This window comes from Candoia aspera, chromosome 1, assembly GCF_035149785.1.
Source record: "Candoia aspera isolate rCanAsp1 chromosome 1, rCanAsp1.hap2, whole genome shotgun sequence".
In the NCBI taxonomy this organism is placed as follows: domain Eukaryota; kingdom Metazoa; phylum Chordata; class Lepidosauria; order Squamata; family Boidae; genus Candoia; species Candoia aspera.
The window spans coordinates 77,019,601-77,025,600 of NC_086153.1; positions in this window are offsets into that span (position 1 = coordinate 77,019,601).

The window sequence follows — 6,000 nt, forward strand, 5'->3', positions numbered from 1 at the left end:
ACTCGAAAGGGCTGCTGCAAACAACCTGTGATGAGTGGCTGAAGAATAAGCACCCATAATGGGGAGAATAAGACGTGCTGGACCTGGGTTTAAATTAGTCTCTTAACTGTGCTGGAACCTTGTTCAGAGTTGGGCAAGTTTTCATAGCCTATTTCTATTTTTCTACAAGGAAGGTCTGGATTGGAAGGGACTGTGGAATGATTTTTCTTGTTAGCAGTCCTCAGTACACCTGCCTGATTAATCCCGTTGAACTCAGGTCTATTGCTGAATGCGTGCTTTTGATGTCACAAGATTAAATTCCATTGAAGTCTGATAAATTGGGCAACTTCCGGAGGTCACTCATGTTACTTTTTCTCTTGATCAAGCCCTTCTTGCTAAAACAACAGTTAAGAATTTCAGGGAAAATACAATAAGTCCTACATGATAACTATGCAATTTTAGAATGAGATTATTATATAGTGTAGTTCCTCCTTTTATAAAATGGGGATAATATCAATTTAATGTTATTGCGAGAGTAAATAAGCCTGGTGTAAAAAGTGAAAGATATTCCAAATTTCCCAATATAAATAGAATAAATTGACATATAATTTTTATTAAGTTTGTTGAAACAAAGATAAAAACTAACAAGAACTAATATAAAGTGAAAAAAGAAAGAAAAAGCCAAGAATTCAAAAAGAAAAAAATGAAAAGAAATAGCAGTAGCTTCCGGTTTTCTTTACAGCAGTTATAAATACCTATTCAAAATTACCTCTTACTCTGTGGTTATAAGAAAACTCCCTCTTTTTTCTATTATCTATTTTTTCTAATCATCAAAACCATAACTCATAAGTTCATTTTTTCTGTTTCATGCAAAAAGTCTATAAGGGGTTTCCAGTCAGCAATAAACATAGATATTATCTTTTCTTTAGTATAATTAAAATAAATTGATTGAAATTAATCAATTTAAGATACCCAACAGCTTATTTCAGTCTTACTGTGGAAAGCAAGGATAGTCAGCAGGTGCCTTGGGCCAAAAAAACTGAAGTTGTCTGTGCACAGAGGCACAAGCACGATAATACAGTATATATTATGAAAAGCCGCTGAGACACTGACTTGTTGGTAGTCACTCACCAGCTACCTAATGGATGGGCGTGTAAGCAAGGGGATGTACATGCCCACCCTTTAGGTGGATTTGGAGAATGAGCCATCACCTTGAATAGTAAATAAGGGAGACAGAAAAACCTATAGTCATTTGTACACAGTTCAGGGTAGTTACCTTATTTACATCTCTTTTAAAAACAAGCTTTGAGCCTTTAGAGATAGGGCAGATTGAAAGTCCAAATGAATAAATTGTTGAATAGAGTAAGCAGTTGGACCATCAGTGTACAGAAGGGTGTGTCTAAGTTAACTATTGTCTTTTCTTACAAGTATGACTTGGAATTTTGAGTTCCAGTATTTGGTAATTAAAGCCTGTTGATATAAACTCAGGTTCAACACATGCCAACTCATTCATTTATTTGATTATTTGATTATTATCAAATTAATAAAATGGTTATACAAGTATAGAAAAGTTAAGAAGGGATTTCTCTAAACAAAAAAACTGGCCAAATTCCAGTAATGCCGATATTCCCAAACAGTTCCATCTGTGCACCAGTTGTTCATCAATTAATGTGAATGTAGTTCTATTTTACTGTGACTTGCAGAAATAAGTTTTTCCATTGTTCTACATATTTTTCCTGATTTATGTTGCAATTATAAAAAAATTAACGTCTTCTTGAGTGCAGAGATTGAGGCTGCATTGATACTGGGAAGCTTTAAAATAGTTTTTGAATAACAAGAAAGCTATCAAACGAAAGCTAACCTTTTCTACTTTTTATCCTGAGATCTTTTTACACCCTCAATGAATTGCAAGGAATCCATTTATGGATGCACAGAATTTACTTCCCATTTCTTTATAACTGTCATTTTGTCTTCTCTTAAAGTTGTGTTTCTGTTAGTGACCCATTTCTTTCCCATAAAATAAATGCTAGATCATCATGGAGAAAATCTATCTATATGGTTGCTAGGAGTCGAAAATGACTTGATGGCACATAATCAATCCATCAATCATTTGTCCAGCTATTCTGTTATATTGCAGTGATAAGTAGGGTGTCATGGAACCATAGCATTGGAAGGAATGTTGAAGGACCTCTAGTCCAATCCACTGCCCAGGGCAGGAGTCCTCAGGCCATCCTCGACAAACAGCTGTCAAACCTTTGTTTGAAAACCTTCAGTGATGAAGCACCCACAGTTCCAATGCACAGACACTGCTTTAGCTTTCACCCTCAAGAAACTCCTCCTTATGGATAAAAAGCTTTTATCCATTGCTTTTGACCTACCTTTGGGCACTGTGAAGAATAAATCCACACTCTCTTCCTTGTGACAGCCCTTCACATATTGAAAGGCTGCTCCCATGCTTCCCCTTAGCCACGCCCCCCCTCCTCCTCCTGCTTTTTTTCCCCTTCAAGTCAGGATTGACTTCTGGTGACTGCCTGAACAAGTCCCTGCAGTTTCCTTGGCAAGATTTTCAGAAGTGGTTTGCCCTTGCCTTCTTCCTAGGGCTGAGAGAAAGAGACTGGTCCAAAGTTACCCAGCTGGCTTTGTGCCTAAAGCAGGACTAAAACTCACAGTCTCCTGGTTTCTAGCCCAGCACCTTCAGCTATTATGCCAAACTGGCTCTCTTCTTTAAGCTAAGCATACCCAATTCTTTTACTTCTCCATAGGAGTTAGCCTCCAAGCTTCTCACAAACTTTGTTGCTCTCCTCTGCACTCTTTCCAGTTCCTTAGCATTCTTTTTGCGCTGTGGGAACCAGAACTGGACACAATTTTCCAGGTTTGGTCTGACCAGTTCGCTTCCTGCAAACTTGACATTATACAACTCTGATGCAGCCCACAATGCCATGTTCCACCTACCTTGTACCTGTACCTGGTTTTTCCTATCTAAGAACACTATTTTGAGGGCCTTCAGTCAACAGTGCTTTCTACCTGCATTATGGTGAACTCTAGGATCGCATGGTTCCTCTCTCCCAAGGTTCTAACAACTTCCACTTCCTGTTCTTTTCTTCCCTGTTAGTAACTATTAGAGAGAGCCAGTTTGGGATAGTGGTTAAAGCATCAGGCTAGAAACGGGGAGACTGTGAGTTCTAGTCCTGCCTTAGGCACAAAGCCAGCTGGGTGATGTTGGGCCAGTCACTTTCTCTCAGCTCTAGGAAGGAGGGAATGGCAAACCACTTCTGAAAAACCGTGCCAAGAAAACTGCAGGGACTTGTCCAGGCAGTCTCTGAGAATTGGACATGATTGAACTGATTGAAAAAAAATAAGTAACTATTAAGTCCAGTATAGCCAATCCCTTGTTTCCTTCTTCTACCTGTTGGACAGTGAAGTTGTCTGCAAGCCACATCAAGAATCTGTTGGATCTCCCACTTGCTGCAGAGTTTGGTTCCCTATCTAAGTGCAGAACCCTACATTTCTCACCACTGAACTGTATTTTGTTAGAAAAGGCCCTGGGTAGTTGAACTCCCCCATTACCACAGTGATGGGTTCATCCGATTTGTGAAGATTTCATCTGTATCATCTACTTGGTTGTATCATGATGGGTGCTGTTTTTTTCTTACAGGGAGTCCTCGCTTAGTGACCACAATTGGTAATGGCAACTCAGTTGCTAAATGACACAGTCGCTAAGCAGAAAGTCATGTGACCACAACTGGGCTTACAACCTTACTTCCCCTTTGGTCGTTAAGAGAAGCAACATGGTCAGTAAGTGAAAAATCACATGTCCACGACTTATGATTTTACTTCCCCCTTCCATACTGTCCGGTATTAACTCTGCTTGTTGCAAGCAAAAATGCACGCTGGTTGCAAAGCCCACAAATGGAAATCACATAACTGAGGGACACTGTAACTGTTGTAAATGTAAGGATTGGTCACAAAGTTATTTTTTTTAACACCATTGTAACTTCAAGTGGTCACTGCATGAGGCAGGCAGTAAGGAAGGTCTACCTGTATTATTACGTAATGAATCAGCAGCAGCACAGACTTACTCTGTATTGTGTACTTGTCTTCCATCTTTTGGAAAGCTTTGCATTGCAGAAACACTAACAGTAATTTTGAAAGGGATTATCATAATTAAGGGTACCTATTCTAGAAGAGATTCTCAATTATATTTAATTTAAAGTACACATTCTTCCAAAGCAATTCACTCACCCAGAGTCTTTATAAAGTGTGATAGTGAGGGTGGTTGCATTACACTGAATAACACACATGGAAGGGTCCACAAAAGTATAATTCAGTAAATAAACCCATTAAGTGGATCAATACTTTTCATTCAAGGCAACAAAAACAATTAATTAAAATATACTGCTAAGAGTCATTTTAACATTTCAGGTTTTCCCACACTCCCACTGGTTGGACTACTGACAAAAAAAGGAAATTCCGTAGAATTACAGTAACAGTGAGTTTGGGTCTGAATAAGCATTCTGACCCAGGGCCTCTCAGCATCTTGAAAAGGCTTTTCATTGATCCTCTCCTACACTGGAGTGAAAAAGTGGTCAGATTTGATTTTTTCAGTCGAGCAAAGTAGCGTCAAAGATACCAGTGAGTCTTCTTTCTCATCCAAATTTGTTTGAGGATGTTGAGATTTTATTGTAGAGGTATCAAAACAGTTAATATTCAGTATTGTTTTGACTGGATTGTTACTAGATATGATTCAGTGTTTTTGCTGTATTTGTAATCATATGTAAGGTGGATCAAACTCTGTTTAGCTCAGAACTAAATAAATTGGTTCCACTGAAACCCTCCACATGAGTCAGGGCAGAGGAGAGTATTGCCTGAGGGCTATGCGCAAGAACTTGGCCTTCAGGCATGTGGCTTTGAAGAGGCCACAACAAGGTATTTACAATGTGTTTTCACATACCCAGCCAGAATGAAAGAGCTCAAGTGCATTACATTCATATAATAGCTAGATACCTACACTGTCATCATTCCAGCTAAATGCTAGTGGTGTGCACCTTAGCTTTGTATTTTACCCTAGCTTGTTATGATTATATTTTCTCTCATATTCCTGGAAAGGAAGGAAAATCTGAACATTGAAATGACGGCTTTGCAAATGATGAAGTTCAGAACAATGAGAAAGAAGCAAGACCTTACCGTTTTAAATGCAGAAGAGAGAAGACTGTTATATTCACTATTGCTTGGAAGCCAAAAGCCTCCATTGATTTCCTCAAATCCCATAAGAGTTCACTGTAATCTAATTCATTTCCTCTTTTAAATAGTTGTACAGGAAAATTAAACGTTTGCTATATACCACTAAGTAGTTAAAACTGTATTTGATTTGGGATGAGATTAGTCAGAATTCCTTTACCAATGAATATATTCTAACTATATTTTAAACCTTTAGTAATAGTTTAGTAAGTCTATTTACTAAAACCTTTAGTAAATAGCAAGTAAGTCACTCTCCTAGAAACCGTGAGATGTTTAACACCCTGCCTCTTATTTATTTTTCTTAAAAATGAATGTTCAAAGAATTAATAGGACATTGTCATAGGAAGAGCATGGTGGTGCTTAATTTTTTAACCCTGCTTACCTGCTTATATGTTGAGAGGAATTGAATGGTAGTAGGAAGTTATATTGCTGGACATTATTCCCATCATTAGCAGTATCTAGTAGACCCCTATAGAATTTTTCCTGATAAATAACATAATTTAATAGCTGTGCTATCTTAAAAATACCTGTATTTGTTCTGTGTACAAGTTTTAGTGCTGGGAAAAGAAGGTTTCTACAACACAAGTAGAATTTCATAAAATGTATCTAGATTGCTTCCCTCCAATGGTTAAAGTGACAATATTTATTGGTAAAAGGAATATATTCCAAGGTACTGTAAAAGTATGAATTGTATCAACTGATGCTTTTTCTTAGCAGAAAGTACTTTTGCAAATCAACATATCCCAATTTTGATCAATCATAACTACTTAAAAGCAGCATTCC